Source organism: Myodes glareolus, chromosome 1 (assembly GCF_982192425.1).
Source record: "Myodes glareolus chromosome 1, mMyoGla1.1, whole genome shotgun sequence".
Taxonomy (NCBI): domain Eukaryota; kingdom Metazoa; phylum Chordata; class Mammalia; order Rodentia; family Cricetidae; genus Myodes; species Myodes glareolus.
The window spans coordinates 60,438,961-60,459,939 of record NC_142026.1 but is presented as its reverse complement, the minus strand read 5'-3'; the positions used below and the strand labels follow the sequence as shown (position 1 = coordinate 60,459,939).

Below are 20,979 nucleotides of genomic sequence, written 5' to 3'. Positions count from 1 at the left end.
AGTGGGGCTGGCTGTGAGCCATTGTGGTTATGGGAACAGCAAAGCTGCCAGCCCGGGTGTCTAGGCTGGAATGGTTGCTTGCAGCTGGACATTGGCGGGGCAGTTGGGGTAGAAATGGTTCAGGGAGGTGGACGTTCCAGATCTCACTAGGCAGTTCTAGAAAAATACCTTTGCTAAAAGGAGATTGTGAGGGGTGTGGAAACAGTTGTAATCTCCTGGAGGTCTTGGTGTATACCCTGAAATCATATATTCTTGTCAGGCCTAGACACAGGTTTCAGGGAATGCCCTGCAAAGACCATTCATCTGGCAAAGAGAATTCATTATTGGGGCCAGGGTCATTATTTTTATCTTTGTAATGTCCTCATTTATAAGGTATAAAGAGAAGGACTGAAGAAGGCTCCAATAAGGAAATGGATGTGTGCACCAGAACAGGTTTGGGGCTGGTGTATGTAAGCAGAGGGAGCATGTGTTTTATTTGAACATAAAAAGGACTTCTCAAAGCTGGATTCCCTCATATAAACACACTGGGCAACCTGAGATGACAGCAGACTCTCTGGAGAAAACACTGGAGCAGAGTCAGAACAGAAGGGAGCACGCAGGACTGTGCCTCATGGCAGGGTAGGCCAAGGATGTCGCTTAAGGCAATGGAGAAAAGGCCAGGAGAGAGAGAACTGGATAGCTAGAGGAGAGGACTACAAGGATGCTTTTGGGGGGCGATCGCAGCCCAGGCAAGTGCATGGCTGTATTTGTTCTCTTCCTGTCACCTTCTGATGCAGTAAGAATGACCCTTGTGCTACAGATGAGATGGAGGTAAAGGTGCTGCTCAGGGTAGTCCGGCCACAGCTACAGAGTGTTGCCTCCAAGTCTGTTCTCTTTCTCTACCAGTCAGTCAAGTGAAAGGTAGAGGAGGAAAGCATATGAGTTTATGCCCCTGGTGAAGATTAGAAAGGGTACCGTGGGGTCGGCAGTGGTGGTGGAGGCCTTTAAGCCCAGCACTTGGGACGTAGAGGCAGAGACAGGCAAATCTCTGTGACTTCCCCATCAGCCTGGTCTAGAGTGAGTTCCAGGACAGCCAAGGCTACAAAATAGAACCCTATCTTCAAACAATACAGCAACAGCAACAAGAAAGACAGGATATTTGTGTTAGGTACAATAATGGCTGCATAATATACACAAGCCATTGGAACCTGGGAACGCTGTCTGTCTGGTGAGTAGGAAATTTCAAATGCAATGAAGTCTGTATCTTGGGACAGAAATCTCCCTGGATACATCAGTGGTTCAAATGAAGTTAAGAGGGTCTCTGAAAGTACGTCAGGGACAGATGAGAAAGCATAAGGAATTGTCTGCCGCCTGTCCCTGACACTGAAAATTGAAGGAGCTATGGGCCAAGGTACTCAGAAAGCTCCAGGAGCTGTAGCAGGCAGAGTCAGATTCACCCCTCAACCTGCAAAGTTTTCTTAAAATTCTTCTTGAAGCCTTGATTTTGCCCTAGAGACTCACTTGAAACTGTAAGAACTGGGGAATGAATACCTGTAGTCTTCGTGTTCCAGGGGTTAGCATATGGGAATAGTTGTTTCCTCTTCTGATTTTATATTTGGTTCCCATCATGTTGTAAGTAGAGATGTGTTCAGTGCACCTCAGGAACATCTCCTGGGTCTCTGAAAGTCATCGTTTGGTGATAGGAATGAGTTCAAAGAGCCAGAAGAAGACTGTGGCAGGTGGAGGAGGGGAGGCCTTCGTCCTTACTTAAGTAGATCTTGCCTGTCTGAATGAATGTCATCAAAGAAAATGATCTGTAGCTTTTTGTCGGGTGAACTGACATGCTATAGCAACCTGGAGTCAATGTCCAGTGGCTTTGCACTTGCTGGCATGGGAGGAAGTTCTGAAATCCTGGTTCGGGCTCAGCCTCTTGTGCTCCCCCCAGACTGTCTCCTGCATTGCTGAGGTAGGCAGGCACCCAGTCTCCAGACAGGCTCCTCCCAGTTTGCTGAGGTTTGCAGCTCAGGGCTGTTGTTGTTGTTGCCTTTCCCTGGCAAGTAAGGCAGTGATAAAACAACCTCTCTAAAAGCTCCTGCTGATGGAGCTGTCCAGTTCCTTGATGCTCCATTGACTCCTCTGTCCTCCAGGAAGCCACACCTTTCCCAGTTTTCCGAGATCCTGAGAGACTCACAAAGCCATGTAGGGCACTAAGTGAGGGAAAATAAACCCAAATCCTGCAAAACCAGGGTAGTGGGTAGGGATGGGGCAAGTGAATAGAGCCTGTTGTGATTGCTCTCTTCTTAAAGGACCCAGCCTTTTCTCCCCTCCTCCTACCTCCGCTCTTACAGTTCATGGCTTTGGGCACAAAGAAACTGGTTTTCTAGCTCCTGCTATGGTTTGGTCCCACAAACGGAGATGATGGGATATTTTTTTTTTCAGTGTCAAAAGCCCTCATGTCTGGCCCTGAAGCAGTGCCAAAGCTCACTTCTTCCTGTTCTGTTCCTCTGGGCCAGCTCCCTCTGCAGGTGTGGGGGTGGGGTGAAGTGTCCAGTCAAAGGGAAAACTGTGGGGACCCTGACCTTTGTGCAGAGGAGAGTCATTCAGGCTGTTGGCAGATGAAACAAGAGCTGGGGGTCAGGACCTGGCCTGCTGAGTTCTGACCTTGAATTGAGTAAATTTCCCTCTCCAGGCCTTAGCTGTGACTTCTTTAAGATGAGACTGAAGATGAACTCTGGACTCAGAGCGTGACTGCGTGACTGTCAGTGATGTTTGCTCTTCCTCAGTGAGATGTGTGTATCCTCCTGAGCCCGAGGCCCAACCCTCAGTCATGTGCAGCCAATGGGCTCCCTTGTAAGAGGATGGAATGATACTTTTGGACAGGTCTTATTCTGGACCTCTTAGGTGGGTTCCTGCCAAATTGTGGAAATCCCAACTCCCAATTCTGATGCTTTGGAGGCGTTTGGACTCTTATGAGTGGGGAATCATCAGGGGCTTTAAGTAGGAAGTGGCCACTTGATCTGTTTCTCGGGACATTATGGTAGCTGTGTTCTACAGACAGTCCACCTGAGAGATAGCTCCCAGCCAGGAGGACTAGAAGCCATGAAGCAGAGGGGATGGTGAGGGCCATTTGGGAATTGGCAAGTCTTAGTGACTAAGAAGGAAAGAAGAGACTGTCACAGGGAAAGGGCTAATGGTGTCTCTGAGCTGTCTGCTTTACTCTCAGGGGTGTATCAGACAAGGACAAGGGTTTGGATGCCTGGGACTGAGATGTGAACCGAGTTTGGCTTATATTGGATGGGGAACCTATGGACTCTCTAGCCACAGAGCTGCCAGGCAGCCAGGAGAGACCCATGCTCTAAGAGGCTGAGGGAGAAAAGGGTGAGCGCAGAGGGTCTCTGGTTTTATGGAAATTGCAGGCTTGTCCCCAGTCATAAGACAGTGGCTGTGTGCCTGTCCCAACCATTTCTTTAGTGATTTAGAGTGATTTGTTTTAGGAATATGACCAGATATTCTTAGCCTGACATCACAGATAAATTACCTTGGAGAAGCAGGGAGAGGATGAGAGGAGGGTCGAAAAAAAATAAATAAATAACCAGATGTTCTAGAAAAAAAGTAACAAGGAAGAGAAGATGAAAATACATACTATAAAAATTTTAATGTTATTTATAAATCATAAAGTCCAATGTAAATTTGATAGCTCTGTTGAGAACACAGTGTCCATGAGTCAGATCCAGGTGGGGTGTGGCTAGGAGGACAAAGGAAAGTCCCTTAGAAGGATGATGCTGAGCTCTGCAAAGGTTCCTTGCCCTCATCACTTGGTTCATTTGCCCTCCTGTGGAATGAGCTTCATAGATTCACATTACTGCATCAAACAGTCAACAGATGTGTGCACAGCACATGCCTACTGGACACTGTGCTACACTCCATGATCTCATGTGGTCCTCTCAATGACAAAAGGACATTTGATGAGCTTCAGTGTACAGAGAAGGGGACTAAGACAATCATTCGCCGAGGCCTCACAGTTGGTGTGCTCTAGTCAGAGCCTGATGTCAGGCTGTCTCTCAATAGTTGTACATGGTTTGGCAGTTCTACATTTAAGTGCTTCCTTTTAAAATAGGACAGGTGGGGTGCAATATGGGTGCAACAAGTGTGTAAGTGTGTGTGTGTTTGTGTGTGTGTATGTGTGTGTGTGTGTGTGTGTGAGAGAGAGAGAGAGAGAGAGAGAGAGAGAGAGAGAAAGAGAGAGAGGGAGAGAGAGAGAGAGAGAGAGAGAGAGAGAGAGAGAGAGAGTCCTATTGATGATAGGAAAGACTTCTCCAAGAATGGGGCTCACGTTTGTAAAAACTGAGATCTGTGGGTGTTGCCTTGCACCAGCTGAAGGCAGGGCTCCTCAAACACTGATGTTTGAGACCCACTGAGCTGGCTGACTGGGCTGGAGAAGGCAGTGGGATCTGGGTTTCTTGGGTCTTATTCCTCTGTGAAGTCACCAAGAGAGTCAGTGCTTTGAATGACTGGGCTCTTTCAGGGGTTCAGGCACTTAGTGGGGGGACCCTGCAGGACCCTCCAGATTTCATCTCTCATTCTTACTTCCATTTCACCCTTCCCTCTTCCGCTCTTTCCTGCTCTGTGCTTTGTGGGCCGTCTCACTTCTCTGCTTGTCCTTATCACCTGTATAGAAACAAATGTGGGGGAGGGAGAGAAACCATCTCATACAGGGCTTGGTGTTCAGTGCTGGGTTCCAGGGACACGCCTTTCAGTGGGTTTTTCTGGGCTCCTCTGCACTGGTGTGGAGTTATATAAGAAGCTTAGCTGCTTCTCAGCATAGACACTGCAGAAGGTAGTAGACAGGGAACAGTGACATTGCAGCCAGACATGTAAAGCAGAGAGGCTGTCGGGGTAACCACAGGCTGTGTTCCCGTGGTCCCTGGTCAGGCAGTGCAGAAGAGCAGGAGGAATGAGACATCTTTTCCCTGCTGCCTTGTCCAGTAGCAGTTTGGAGGACAAAGGAGTTCTTTCCCCCCTTGGATGAGGACACTATCTTATGCAGTTTATTTTCTGGGTGTGATCCAGAAGGAAAGGGATGCCTGCTTCCATGTCAGATGAGCTACCGATTTCCTTTGCCACCACACCAGTCCCTCCTCTGTAAATGGTTGGATCTGGGGATCTACTGGAGCGAATGTTTGTGTTCATCTTAGTTCTCCAGTTCACATGCTGTGCTTAGCTGTAAGTAGGCAGGGGCAAGGAGTGTGGTGTCTGAAAGTTGTTTCTGTCCCAGGTGCTGCCTAACTTTGATGAGAAGATTGAGCTCTGTTAATGTTTGTGACTCTTTGAACAGCTCTGCCTCTGTGAACTGAAAATGACCTTTCTGGTGTGCTGAGGTGTCTCCAGAGGTGGATGGGGCCACTGTCCCTGAGAAAGGAGTCACCATTGAATGTTCCCCACCAAAGTACAGACTCCTGATGTTTGGTAAACACAGGACCTGCCTTGCTGTCCTTGGGATGAAGCACTTGGTTTCCAGAGTGGTTTGTGATAGGTTTTTAAATTTCTTGGCCTGTGGTTTCCCAAAAGATGCATCAGGAGGTTCTTCTCACTGTCACCATGGCCTCTGATTCATATTTTTCCTTCCCTTTGAGTCCGGTAAAGATACCAGGTTCCCAACACTCCAGCACATTGAAATTGTCTATTGCACTTTTTTGAGTTGGCTAATATTTCTGGGGAGCTCTCATAACATATATGTGAACCCTCATAGTATCCTAATGTCTTCTACATCACAGCCACTTAAGGGTTTAAGGGGTGTCTAGGTGTTTGCGGGATAGTCAGGGTGTGGGTCAGTGGCAGTTGAGGTGGAGAGGAAATGATTCAGGAGCTATTTCTGTATTTTTGTGCAATTTCCTGATAACTTGCAGTGGTAGAGGCTGATGTTCATAATTTCCTTGTCAAACTGCAATCTACCTTGTTTCTTCTTGGGTGTGTATTATGGGAAGCACCAGGAAGGTTGAGCTGAAATACCCAGACCTTCCTGAACATTCTGAAAACTCAGAAACTGGGTGTTAACTGTTCTGATCTCACTACCTGTAGGTCTGGGAGTAGGAAGTAGAGGATTTGACAGTTTCTGTGGCAGAAGGAAGATTGGACAAACAGAAAAGGAGTTGGATCTGTGCTTTGTTTCCATGTTCTTAATAGTTAGGCATACCAATCTTTAAAAATTAGTTTTCCTAGGGACAGGGGAGATGACTCGGTGATTCAGGGCACTTGCTGCTCTTGTAGAGACCTGGGTTAGAGTCTCAGCACCACCTGGTGACCCACGACCATCCACAGCCCGTTTCAGGGGTCTGTGGCAAAAGTCTCATAAACATAAGCTAAATTAAATAAATATAATTTAAAAAAAGTTTAACTAGTGCTGGGAATGTCATCAGTGATTAGAGTACTTGCCTAACATGCATAGGTTCTTAGGTTTGACCCCAACTCCACCATAAAGTCAAAGTTGTTACCTTGAACCTTGAAGGATAACCTGGTGCTATGTTTTGTTTTATTTTTCTGATATTCTTGCACTGAGCCCTCTCTTCTTTGTAATTTGGGAGGTCACCTGGCAAAGAGGTGTTAATTCAGTCTACGTGACAGAGCAGACATAGGTAGGAAAACGTGACAAAATGGGCATAGAAAGTTGTGGACGTGACCAGAGTCAGTCTCCTTGTTACCTAGGAAACAGAATGCTAATGAATTTCCTCCTCAGCTTACATTTTGGTATAAAATATTTGGAGAATAAATGCAGGTGAATTTTCAGAATGTAAACTCAGGATTTCATGAGGAATCCCTAAAAGCTCCCACCCGATAAAAGCATGTGAGTTGTGTCTTTATTCCCACATTTCTACTCTGGATCAAAAAATAATTTCTTTTGGGGTTGGACCCCGACATAGTGGTAACCAACATGGGGTTGATCATAGAACCCTAAAATACACCAGAAAAGTAACCAGACATACAGAGGAGAACGTGAGAAACCAATAAGAAATTTGCACCTCAGGCGGATACATGAGTAATGAGTTTTCAAAAATAAAAAATAAAATTTAAAGAAGCATAAAAATGAAAAAAATCAAGAGTAAAAATTTGTAAACAATAATCATTTATGTATGTTGATAACTAAAAACAGTTAAAATAAAGCAAAAACAACGGCAGAGATATTTAGAGTCTGGAAGCATGGTGTTCACGGAGATACAGCTTTCATTACTGCTGAATAGGTAAAATAAATAAATAAAAATGTACCTTTTAACTAGTGATCATAGGTTACCGCTGAGATCACTGCAGTTCCATGTATATGCGCTGTTGCTGAATTTTAACTCACAGGCAGAGACTCCAGCTAAATGTAATAAACCTACACAGTGGAGCCAAAAAGGCAAGGAGGAGACAGAATAAATTTAGAGAATAAATTTAACCCCCACAGTCAGCAGCCCAGAGTCAGTCATGATAACAGAGGAGAGGGTTCAGGAGTTCTCCTAATTTTATGATTATAAAATAAAATTAAAAAACATAATAAAACTGGCACGGCTACACCCTCCAGAGCTTGTGACAGCGCACTACTATCTTAGAGCAGCCACGATGGCAGACACCAGAGAGCCTGTAAATGTATCAGCCACTGAACTCTGATGGGACTTTTCAACTTAGAAAGCATGGCCTATGCCCAGGAAAACGAAAAATAAAAAACAACACTGCCTGATCCCTAATACAGCAAAAAGACAAAGAGAGAGAAAGAGAGAGAGAGAGAGAGAGAGAGAGAGAGAGAGGAGAGAGCCTGTCCTGCCCCCTGCCATGCAGTCCAGCTTCAGCAAGGAGCTGACAGACAGGTTTTTTTTAAAAAAAAAAGCAGCCTCAAAAACTACAGTTTCAGGACAGTTAAAGGTCTATAAAAAATAAACAGGTTAAATATGCTCTTTTTGACATTTCACAATTTTGATTCTTTGTCAAAAATCTGCTGTTCATAGGTGTATGGATTGATATTGGTTCCTTTGGTCTTCATATCTGTTTTTATGCCAATATCAAGCTGTTTTCAGTACTGTGAATCTGTAAGAAAGTTTAAAGTTAGAGATTGTGACATAAAACAAAAGTTCCTTTATTGTTTAGGATTTTTTAGACTATCCTAGGTTTTTGTTTTTCTTATAAAGTTGAGAATTGTTCTTTCGACGCCTGTAAAAAATTTTGCTATAATTTTAGTGGGCATTTACATTAAATCTGTTGATTGTTTTCGGTAAGATTGTCATTTTTGTTATGTTGATTCTACCTTCACAGAAAATATTTAAAAAGGATTGTGCAATGAGACCCTCTCCATATGGAATGATACTCTTTATTCAGCCTTTGCCAGGTGGTGGGCTTGCTCATTGCTGCTCACTCCCTGCATCCATGGGATGGTGTTTAACATCAGCGGAGGATTTTGTGTAATGGCTCAGCTATTCCCCAATATGAAATACTATGAGGAGACACAGATGGAGTTGGCCCTGTCCCTAATGCTCCACAGAACAAAATGGGCTATAGGGGCGACCACAGTTCTACTCTTCTTCCTGGTAGGGCTAGGCATAGCTGGGGCAACATGGGTTGGCACTGTGGCCTTGATTTTTTTTTTATTGATTTATATTGAGCTCTACATTTTTCTCTGCTCCCGTCCCTGCCTCTCCCCTTCCCCACTTCAACCCTCCCCCAAGGTCCCCATGCTCCCAATTTACTCAGGAAATCTTGTCTTTCCTACTTTCTACTTCTCATGTAGATTATTAGATCTACGTAAGTCTCTCTTAGTGTACTCATTGTTGTCTAAGTTCTCTGGGATTGTGGTTTGTAGGCTGGCTTTCTTTGCTTTAGGTTTAAAAGCCACCTAGGAGTGAATACATGTGATAATTATCTTTCTGTGTCTCAGTTACCTCAATCAAGTGGCCTTGATTCTTAAAGACAAAAATTATCAGTCTCTTCAGTTGGCCATTAATTTGGAATGCTGTTTTTAAGTAAATCATTCAGGGGTAATCAGAGATTCCATGACTTTGTTGAGAAAATGGATCAGATAAAGAATGTGCGGAAACTGGATGGTATGAAAACTTGTTCAACTGGCTTCCCTGGATAACTACTTTCAGCCCTGCTTTCAGCCCTAGCAGGATCCCTAATGATCTCGCTTCTTCTCACCTTTGGTTCCTGCCTCTTCAATAGATTAACTGCCTTTGTCTGAGAGCAGGTCAGCAGCATTCAGCTAATGATCTTAGGTCACACTATCATCCCCATGAGCTCCTGAACAGACAGGACCCATAATTGAGTCCTCTGTCATTGGTGCATAAGAAATAGGAAATGTAAGACCCATGGCAGCTTAGCTATACTGCTGCCATGACAAGCTCAACGGAAACAGGTCATAGAAGTAGCCCTATGTTTCAGTTTACTCTAAGACAACACCCAGTTCTAGGAAAGACCACCCAGGCATGGGCCACTTAATATTCAGTTCCAACTGTTATAGATAAGATCACCAGATGTCCCTAAGCCTAGTACATACCTATTCCCTTTTACCAAGACACCTCTAGTCAAATGTCAATCAATCAAGTGTCCCAAAAGTTGGAAACCCCCTCACCCCAGCCTTTACTATGATAAAAACCCTACCCAACTGGGCTCGATGCTCTCCAGTTGAACCACTGCGCTGGAACAGACAAGAGAGTCCAAGCTCAAGCTTGAATAGAGGCTCTTTGCTTTTGAATTTGGATTTGGATTCCTTGGTGATCTTTGGGGGATCTTGAGACTTGGGCATAACAAATCCACCTGCCTCTGCCTCGTGAGTGCTAAGATGCTTGTCTAATGTATATTTTCGATACTTTTGTCAGAAATAAGGCTGCTATAACTGTGTCCATTCATTCGTGACTCTTCTGTTGTGTTTATTTACTTTGCCTTTCTACTTTTGTGCTAGTACCATGTTCTCTTTGTTACTCTGGCTTTGTTGCATAGTTTGAGATCAAGTAATGTGATTCCTGTGGGTTTAGGATTGCTTTGGCTATTTAGATCTCTTGTACTTCGCTATGAACCCCAGGATAAACAAACAAACAAAAAAACCCTTGTTTTTGTTTTGTTTTTTGTTTTATTCTATGAAGAATATTGTACCAATTTTGATGATTTTTGAATTGAATGTGTAAACCAGAACCAAGAGCAAATTCAAATTCCAGTCCCTTCCCTTTCCTTCCTGTGGGTCTTCTCTATCCAAATTTCTTGCTTCTCTATGACCAATTCCAATTAGGTAGTGGCTGACTCCTTCCACTGATTCATGGTATACCTTTATTGGGCAGTCTTGGTAGTGTTACAGTGTGATCAAAATATCCCACAACACTGGCCTTGGTAGCTGAAAGGGTACCAAGGCTTTTGGGGACTGCAAGAGTTACCACAGTCACATGACATGGCAAGATCTTAATAGAATTATTAAGCCAAGACACAAAATGACTACCTCTGCATAGGAACCAGAGACAGCAATGATTTGAGCTGAGATGGTGGAAAAATACAGCAACTGTGGTTGAGTCATTGAAAGTGGGGTTAGGGAAACTGTAAAACTTACATCTGGACTTAAGTAAAGGCCAGGGCTTTAGTAACTTTCTATTTGCCTTTAATGTTTATGAATTGAAGAGGAAGGTCAAAATTAAGGCTGGTGGGAATGTGATGGGAACAGCATACTTGTTAAGTTGCCTCCTGTTGTTTAGGGACAATGAATGACTTTGGAGAAAGATTGTAGACCAGGCTATCCTCGAATTCACAGAGATCCACCTATCTCTGCCTCCTGGGCACCACCACCACCCAGGAGGTCTCTGGTTTGGTGGAAAGGGGTGGCAGGCAACTGTCCAGGTAAGGAGCAATAAGTAAGGAGAGGGGTTAGGAACAGGAGCATTCTCTCTGCCAAAGGCCCATTGGCTTAAACAGCACTTCTCCTGGAGGAATAAGCAGAGTCCTTCTTCTTCTGTGGTGAGGAGGTCTAGTCTTCTGTGGTTTTGCAAGCAACATCATGGCAGTGAGAGAGATGATCTAACCCTGAGGAGTAAGGATGGTTTGCATGTTGGGGGTCTTTGATTAACTGATACCCAAACCAGCAGAAGAGTTTGTGCACTGAGGTTGGGGTCTGAATCAGGAGGTATAAGAACCAGAGGAATAGAAGATGGGAGTTGTCTTGAGAGGCAAGGTTTAACTGAGAAGAATACAAAGAGGTCAATCCCTGGGAGGCTTGGGAGAAAGGAGAAAGAATGAGGAAAAGGAGAGAAAACAGGAGAGATGAGGTTCACTCATCTTGCATTCCTTCAGAGATGGAGGTAGACGGGTGATCTTCTTGATTTTCAGGGAGAGAGGTCCTGTTGGGGTTGCTGAGTAGAGTGAAGTTTCATTCTTGGGAGACACTGTAAAGGGTTTAAGGTTGGGTAGATGAATCCAGCTGGGGAATTGAATGGTCTTGGCGTTAGTGGAGGTGGTTAGGACCACTCTGAAGGGGCCCTTTCCTATGTGGGGAAGGGGTGATGGCATTGGTGGAGGATAGGGAGAAGAGGACTAAATCTCAGATGTTAATTGGAGAGGGACAGGAGTCTGAGTGTGGCTGCAGTATGCTGTGGTCTGTAGCAGGGAGTGGAGATGACAGAGTAAGGGAATGAGTAAGTGGGGAGGAAGAGGTGATGGTTGGGGTGAAGGACCTGGGGTCAGGATCATGGTGGCCCATACATGAGCTCAAAATGAAAGACAGAAAGAGGCCATTTGGGGACAGGCTATTAACTTGAGAATGGTGTATTACCTAGTCAAGGTTCAGCTTCTGAGAGTTTAATAAGTGTGTTTTTGAAAGAATGATTAACTTGTTTGATGTTGACTGAGAACTAGAGATAGTATGGCATATGGAGATGCTAAGGGGCACTAAGAGCTTTGAGAAGATTGGGAAATTCAGACCCATTATTTGATTGGAGGGAAATCAGGACTCCAAAGTGAAGGATGATCTCTTAGAGAAGGTCCAAGACTGTTTGTACCCTTTTGTTTGTGGGGAAACACCTCTATTCATCCTGAGAAGGCATTCACCAAGACCAAGAAGTACTTGATTTATTTGATGGTGGGCATAGGTGTAAAGTCAAGTTGTCAGTCAGTTCCTGAGAGAGATCCCCTGCCCTGGTGAGTAGGAAAAAGGGGGCGCATAGTAACTGGAGGTGAAGTTAGATATTTGACAGATCTTTCAAGAGGCAGTGTTGATATTTAAGGAAGTCAAATCCTCAGAGGTGGACTGTACATGGGTCTTAATGAGTTGAAATACACCTAGCTATTTGGATGAAAGAGTTGGGGTATATAGGATAGAATTTGTTGAGTGTCAGGAAATAGGTGAAAATGTGGGTTTTAAGGCGAGATTGTCCTGTGGTGGGTGAGATAGATCTGGGCCTCCAAGGTTTGTGGCTCTAGCTGCCTCATAGGTTGGATTTTCCTTAGAGAGGTGATGGAACTGTTAGTCTTCAGCAGTGGATAATTCTTATGGCCATGGGGGGATTAGAGGTCTTTAACATGGCCATGATTTGATATGAGTTGGCTATTGATCCTCCCTTTGTTGGCAGTAGTCCATGCCCCTTCCAGATGGCTGTGTGACAGAAGAATGTAAAAAACGTACTTGGGGTCCATATAAAGGTTTAGGGATTGTCCCTGTGTTAGCTGAAAACACGGGCAAGGGATGTTAGTTTGGCCTGTTGATTTGTGGTCTGTGCTGGGAGGACCTATGCCCCTATCACCTTGGTGTTTGAGACAGTGGTGTATGTGGCTTTTCAGATGCCCCTGTGTAAGAAGAAGCTGCCTACTGTGTACCAGGTGTGGGTGGCCTGAGGTAATGTGCCCTCATGTGTGTGTCAAGGAAGAGGTAGCAGTTCTTCTAGAGTTTCGTTGCAAGAATGAGGTGGGAATATCTCTGGATTCACTGAAGGACAAGGTTTGAGAACTTGAGGGGCCGGCATAGTTGGAAGGGAAGTGTGATATCATCTGTTAGTGCGACCTGAGGAGAGAGAAATTGGGAAGGAGGTAGTGTTTGGAGACCTTTGTATGTTAGATAAGCTAGGTTATGAGAAGAGAAGAGAGCAGGAGGAGAGCCAAGGTGAGTTTTCTGATTCACAATTAGAAGATAGAGAGCATGTGGGCATGGTGCCCAGTTTTGGGTGGTAAGGTCTTTAGTCTTTTTTTTTTATATAAGCATGTATTACCAGTTGGTGGACCATGAACCTGAGGGCATATGCCTCCTATTTTGTGGTATATGTAGAGAAGGGACAGTTTAGGCCTGGAAGGGGGAGTGCTGAGGTATGGAGGAGGGCCTGATGAAATTTATGAAAGGGGGCGGGGAACCTGACAGTGGTAGGGTATGCTTTTAATCCCAGCACTTGAGAAGCAGATGCAAGCTGATCTCTGTGAGTTTGAGGCCAGCCTGGTCTACAAAACGAGTTCCAGGACAGGCTCTAAAGCTACAGCAAAACCCTGTCTTGGGGAAAAAAAGAAATTTATGAAAAAATTTGGCAATGGGTGTGAGGAGGGGCTCATGTAAGGGGATAAGGGCCACCTTATACAGGGAAAAAGCAAGAACGCAGAAAGAGGGAATCCAAGAGTTTAGGATCCCATCCATCCCTAAGGATAGAATTTCATCTTTGATTATGAAGGATTGGTTAGACATTTTCTGTCTAAAGTAATGGCTTTGTGAGTTGGGAATACTTGTTAGTCCCAGGTTCATTAATTTGAGGGATGGACAGTTGGACCTTAGAGAGTGAGACCCTATAACCCTGAAGAGAGAAAGTTTAGAAGATTAGTAGTGTCTCCTTGACTAATTTGTAGGGATGGACTACAGAGGAGAAGGCAATCTACATATTACATAAATTTATGTTTAGGGAAAGACAAAGGGAGTAAATCTGAGGGCAAATGCTGGGCAAATAGATGTGAACTGTTCCAGAACCCCTGGAATAGGATGGTACAAGTGAGCTGGGTGCAGAGGAGGGTATCCAGATCAATACAAGTAAAGGCAAAGATGTGGGAATTGAGAGGAATGGAGAAGAAGGCATCTTTGAGGTCCAAGTCAGAAATGAGAGGTTCCCAAGAAGAAGGTGGAGAGAAGCATACGGATGTTAGGCACTATGGGATGAAGTGCATCACTGCAGAGCTGATGAGTCAGAGATCCTGATCCAATCAGTAGGTTCTGCTGGTTATTTTAACTTCAGGGATGGGGATGCTGAAGGGTGAAGACATGGGTGCAAAAGCATTTCTCTTAAGAGGTCAGAGATAAGAGCATTAAGTGTGTTGAGAGTTTGGAGTAAGAGAGGTTGTTGGGCTAGGGTAATGTACCAGGTAGGACTTTGTAATTGGATGATGGAGGGGTGACGTTTGGCTATAGACAGGATGTGGGTATCCCAGACCGCGGGGCCTACCTGAGAAACTGGTAAGAGACATGATGTGTTGGATTGTGTGACTTGGAGAGGAGGGGATGACTGGCTAGCCTGGGATCAAACAAATTGGGGTGGGGGGAGTGAAGAAAATAGCAGCTTCCACTTTAGCTGCTTTAGGACCTCAACACCACAGATGGAAAACGGCTCCTCATGAGCTACTTCTTTTCCCAGAGTTTCCCCAACATTAGGGTCAAACTTACCTTTCCAGTAAGAGAATGGGACATGCTGGCCCCACTAGGAAAGAATGAGTAAGAGGGATACCCTTAAAGATGTAGCTGAGTGGGGGATTTGGAGAGGTTTGTAAGGCTGTCCCCTCCACCCTGACAATAGGGAAATGAGAAAGAGAGGTAGGTCGTGAATTTCCATCAGAACTTAGTATGTGGCCCTGGTATCTCAGAGGAAGGAGATGGGTAACCCTGATACCATGGTGACTACCCGGGCTCTCTGTCAGAGAGGCAGTGATAGTGCCAAGAGAGCCCGTGTCCCCTCAGTCCTCCATGCCCAGACCTAGGTCAGCCAGAGGGCAGTCTCCTGATACCCCTGTGCTTCAAGGGACACAGGGACAGCCGATAGTCCAGTATTCCCCTTGATGACACTTTTGACATAGTCAGCGTATTTGTGAGGATTAGGGCAGGCCCAGACCCAGTGACCCTCCTGACTGCATTTGAAGCAGGGACCAGGCAGTCCTCAGACTTTGGGAGGCAAAGGAGCCTAGGCAGTCACCGTGGCAACTGGAAGGCTTTAACTACCATGTGGTATTTTGTTTTTAGGCTCTCTCATCTCTCCCATGGTACATTTGGAAGGCCAGTGCCAGTATTTCTTGCTTGTGGATTATAGGGGTTCCCCTCCTAAACTTCTAAGTTTGACCCTAATATTGGGGAAACCCTGGGAAAAGAAGTAGCTCATGAGGAGCTGTTTTCCATCTGTGGTGATGAATGAGGTCCTAACCAGTATGTTATAAGAGAGCCTTGGTAATGCACTCCAGGAATTGAGACCAGTTTTCATCTCTGTCTTGGATGACCTCTTGTTTTTTTCATAGTTTACTGCTTTAAGGGCAGCCTTAATGAGACCAGCCAGGAGTCAGGTCATGAATTGATCTCTAGCTAGGATACCCCTGGGGTGTTATAGCTCTAATTGGGATCCTGCTAGGGGACCACCTCACCCAGGTTGGGTGGGCAGTGTTAGTTTGGTGGATCTCATCTGTATGTGCTCTAGCCTATTTCCAGACTCACCAGAATTTCTCAGGGAGAAGGTTGTTCATAAGAATCATATAGATACTGCGCCAGCACGGTCTGGAACCACGAGTCTCGGCAGAGGGTGTCCAGGTTGAATGAAATCCACAGAGCACGAGGTTGAGGTGAAACAGCAGCTGCTTCTTTATTGTTCTGCTGGGGCTAGCTTTTATACCATGGCACCAAATGGGGAGGGGGCTGCGAAGGGACTCTCACCTGACCCCAGTAGGGGTCAAGGACTGATCACGTGCACCCAACCTTCACCTGTCCCCAGTAGGGACTGTCACCTGACCCCAGCAGGGATCAAGGAATAATCATGTGCACTTAAACTTCCTCATCCAACTCTAGGAGAAGAGGGAAGTTATGATTCTCTGCAGATAAGCACCTCAAATGGGGTCAGGGAAATATAACTCATGTCATGGAAGGTAAGGTTGTAAGACTGGGTGATGTACTGGAACTCTTTGATGAAAGTAGAGCCATCATTTTCTACTCTCTCACCTTTTGTTTTTGAGACAGGATCTCTCTAGTTGGCCTGGAACTCACTCCATAGACCAGGCTGGGCTTGAACTCATAAAGACCTCCTCTCTTCTCTCCTCCCCTCCCCTCCCCTCCCCTCCCCTCCCCTCCTCCTCTCTTCTCCTCTGCTCTCCCCTCCCCTCCTCTCCCCTCCCCTCCCCTCCTCCTCTCTTCTCCTCTGCTCTCCCCTCCCCTCCCCTCCTCTCCTCTCCTCTCCCTTTTTTTCTTTATTGAGACAGGATCTCTCCTTGAACTTGGAACTTGCCTGTTCCCCTAGACTGACTGATCAGTGAGATCTGCATTCGCCTGTCTCTACCTCTCCCAGCCATGGTATCACAGTCACTAATGTCCAGCTTTTGACATGAGAACAACCTCGGGTCCATGTGCTCACAGGACAAGTGGTACTCACTCACTGAGCTATCTATCACTGAGCTCATCTTACTGTGTTTTGGCATGATGTTGGCCAAACCTAAGTCTTGGTCTTGCTAAGTGAGTGCCCTGTCCTCAGGATGCCTTTCGACCTCTTACAACTTTAGTTTTTCAGGGTTAGTTTAAATGCTTGCTGCTAACAGCGTCTTGATCTTCCTTACAGGGAATATTTGTCAGATCTTTTCACAGGGTGACAGGAAAGGAGTCCTCTTGTCTTCCTTCTTCTCTTTCTGCTGTGTGTTTGTATGGTGTGTGTGTGTGTGTGTGTGTGTGTGTGTGTGTGTATGTGTAAGTGAACTCTTCTGTATGTGCATGTGTGGAGGTCAAAGATTGGCTCGGGTGTCTTTCTACACCTTAAAATGTTTGTGAAGGTTTACTTTTATTTGTATGTGCATGCATGTTTTCCCTGCCTGTCTGCATGTGTATCACATGCATGCCTGGTGCTTGCAGAGGTCAGAAGAGGGCATCATTATCCCTGAAACTGGAGAGATAGATGGTTATGAGCCACCATGTGGGGCCTGGGAGTCTAAACTGGGTCCTCTGCTAAGTAATAAGTGCTTTGACCATGGAACCATCTGTCACGTGTAACTTGCCACGGGTATGTGGGTTCCCACGGGTCTGTGAAATGAAGGTTAGAAGCACATGAGAACTAACTTAGCCACTGTGGCTACAGGAGACTCAGTCTCCGTGAACTGAAGCACTTTCCCATGCCTCTAGGCGTCTTTATTTTTTTTTTTCCTATCTTTGCACTTTAGCTAGTAGATTTCCATATCTCAAAACAAATTGAATGAAGTTTCCGAGCATACAATGCCAGGTGCAAGTCTGTTTTCCAGGTTTCCTTAAACCAAGTTTTGCATGTGAGTTGTATCCATGGGAAACTCATAGACAAGATTTACATAGGGCAAGAAGAGGTAAAACAAAGGATAGATAGGGGCTGAGTGAAAACTCTGGAGTCAGGCCAGATATAGCATCTCTCCAGCTCCTCCACCTTACACACAGGGTCTTTCAGTGAACCCAGAGGTCACTGTTTTAGTCAGATTGTCTAGGCAGTGGGTTCCTCAGATCTGCCTGTCTCTGTCTCCCTCCCACTCTCCTGCCGGGGTCACAGGTGCGTGGGATCTGAACTCAGGACCTTATGCGTGCATGGTAGGCACTTCACAGACCGAGATGTCTTCCTAAGTACTGAATGTTGTTACCCTAAAGAAATGTTATCTGTTTGAGAATTTGTTTCATAGCATTTGAATATTGTAGAGTGTATCAAAACATCACATGGTACTCCATTATTTGTACAATTTTATGTCTTTGTATCAATTAAAAATAAATTTCATTTAAGAGAGGCCATGAAGTTTGAGAGGGAGCTGGGGGGAATTATTTAATTACATTTTTATTTTTAAAAATTGTAAAAAATATTTAATAAAGATAAACAAAAGTAATAAAAGTAAACAAAACAATTTGTCGACACTTTGGTTTTGGATCTCCTGAGGAATGATGAGAATGAACTAAGTTGTTAGGGTTGTGTTGTACTCAGTAATAGAGCACTAACCTATCGCGTGTGCAGTTTTGTGTCTCAGCTCTGGTACTGTGAGTGTAACATGCGCTCATGTGTACACGGACTCTGTGTTTAAGTCTACAGGCTATTTTTTGAGACAGCATCTTGTCATGTAGTTCAGGCTGGCTTGGTTTTCACTATGTAGATTAAGATGCCTGGTACTTTTGGTAATCCTCCTGTGTCAGCCTCCCAAATACTGGGATCACAAATAAATACTCTTACACCCAGCTGTGTGTACTCTGGCATGGCAAAAGGACACAGTGGTGGTCTCCTGTCTCATATTACATCACTCAGTTGTTTGGCTTCCTTGTCCCAAATTTTCAGATCAGGACCCTGAAAGAGCTCCCTCAGAGCAGGGCTGTGCACAAGGTGCTGCACAGAATCCTCAGCTGGCCCCTCTGCCCGAAACTAGAACATTGTTCAGATCCCACCTCATGTCCATGGTTACATTAACTTCTGGCGATCAGGATTTGGAAGATGTATTTGTGGGTATAAAGCAGCTGATTTTATTAAATATAGAAGAGATGGCCTTTGTAGATATAATCTACTGACATAAACTCTTCTTTGCTAAAATGGAGGTGATCATAGGCCAAGCAAGATCTTAGATGGGTCTCCCCCTGACAGGGCAAAGCCAACTCAATCTCTGAACTGGTGAACTTGTGAACTAACAAGTGTTTAAGCATCTACACATGGTAGGTGCTACGGACACTATGTAGCTCAGTAGGTAGAGGGTCAGCCTGGCAAACCAGAGACCCTGAGTTTGATCCCCAGGACTTTCTAAAATAAGGCAGAGGAGGTGCACAGACCTGTAATCTTAGCTCTTTCAGAGATGGTAGCTGGATGTTAAGGAATCAGACTCACCTGGTTTTTAAGTAATAAAAGGAAACTTGAATCTAAATATGCTAATTTATTACACAGCAGTAGAATGTGAGTATTGGTGTTTGTATCTCATAGATTGAATTAGGTACATATTTTGTCATTAAAAACTGAGACAAGGGCTGAAGAGATGGCATTCTCTGCACCCCTACCCAGCACATATATACATAATAAAATTGAGATAGAGGACCATAAAGTCTGATGACCTGAGTGGATCCCTGGGGCCCACATGGTGGAAGGAGAGTCCCGAGTCTCACGGCTGTTCTCTGGCCTCCACATTAATGTCATGGCAATGTCTCCCTCCAATATAAATATGTGCATAGAAAGAGAAAAATGGGATAAAATTCAAATCTGTTGATGTGTACCTCTGTCTTGGTGCTGTGACTTTGTTTCTGAGGTGCTGGCCTCACTCTCCAAGGGTTCATCATGTCAATCCTACGCCCTCTCTTGGGGCGTATGCGTTTATTTCTTTGGTTGTTTTGTGTTTGTATTGTTTTGTATCAAGGGCCTTGCTATGTAGCCTAAGCTGGTCCCAAACTCTGGGTTCAAGCAATCCTGCTGTATTGCATTAGTCTCCTCACTAACCACCATGTCAGCTTACACCCCAAGTTTTGGTAACTGTGTAATTGCCACATGAATTGTGGTGTGTGATTTGACTCCCATATCTCTTTGAATACTTTTGCAATATATTTCACATTCAAGTACCAATTCTTTTTAAAAGTAATAAAAAATGTTATGTGTATGCGCGTTTTGTGTGCATGTTCTTCTGTGCACTGCACCACTATGTGCTTTGGTGCCCAAGGAAGCTAGAAGAGTCTTGCTTCTCTAGAACAGGAATTACAGATGGCTGCAAGCCACCATGTGGGTGCTGGGAATGGAGCATGGGTTCTTTCTTTGAAAGAACCACCAGAGCCATTAACCTGTGCTATCTTGTCAGCCCCCCCCAAGTATGAATTCTTAGCACTATAAATTAGAATTATCTTCTCTTGGAAATTTAATTGTCATCATGTGCTCTTTGTGTGTGTGTCTTGCTGTGCATGGGGCAATATTGTCAAACTTAATTTTAAAAGACTTATTTTAAGTGTGTGTGCGTGTGCGTGCACACACGCACATACAGAGGCCAGAAGAGCATGTTTCATTCTCTGGTACTGAGTCACAGGTCGTTGTGAGCCACCCCCACATGTGTTGGGAACTTCTTTGCTAGAACAGCAAGTATTCTTAATTCTGGAGCCATCTCACCACTTCCGCATCTTCTGTTTCTGAGATGGTGTTCTCCTCTGTTTAGGATGACTTAGACCTTCTGGGATCAAGTGCTCAGGTGTGTGCCTCAGTACCCAGCAGGATTCATAATTTCATTTTACACAGTTATCTCTTTAACAGTAGCTGAGTATTTTATCCTGTGGACACATGATGATCTGTTCAGTTTCTCTGTTGATGGAATTTTAAAATTATTGGTTGTTATGAATTATGATGCTCTGAGCATTCATGTATGGTGGGAGCTAAGATGGCAGAATCTTGAATCACCCGGTCACATCACATGCACACTCAGGGAACAGAGAATGAGGAATGCATGCTGTTACTCAGCTCCATCTCTCCCCACACACAGTGCAGGGCACACTGCACAGGGAATGGGCCTCTCACAAGTAATTTGATTTACTCATGTCGATACCTGTAACGAGACAATCCCCACAGACACTCTCGTAGGTTAGCCTTCATAGATGATCTCACAGGTGTGCCTGGGGGCTTGTCTCCTAGGTCTCTCAGGATGACAGTTGACCCTGACCACCACAAATACCCTTTAATAGCATCAGCAGATTTAAAGTTACCAGTGTTTGCATTCCTTTGCAGATCAGTTCAATTAGGAGATGTGAATGGGGCCTTGGAATATTTAACTATTCCTCAGGGATTCCAACATGTAGCCATGTTTTCCCGTTTTCCATTGGATTTCTCTGTACACTCACTCTGTGTTTTGGGG

At 44.8% G+C, this 20,979-nt stretch overlaps 1 long non-coding RNA gene across 1 annotated transcript in view; it reads left to right on the top strand.

Moving 5' to 3' along the window:
- The first annotated feature begins 228 nt into the window (after nucleotides 1-228).
- LOC148123381 (uncharacterized) overlaps nucleotides 229-20,979 on the top strand; it is a 34,614-nt gene continuing 13,863 nt past the window's right edge. The window contains exon 1 of the long non-coding RNA XR_015738304.1: nucleotides 229-1,207. This is a non-coding gene — a long non-coding RNA (uncharacterized LOC148123381). The remainder of the gene's footprint in view (nucleotides 1,208-20,979) is intronic.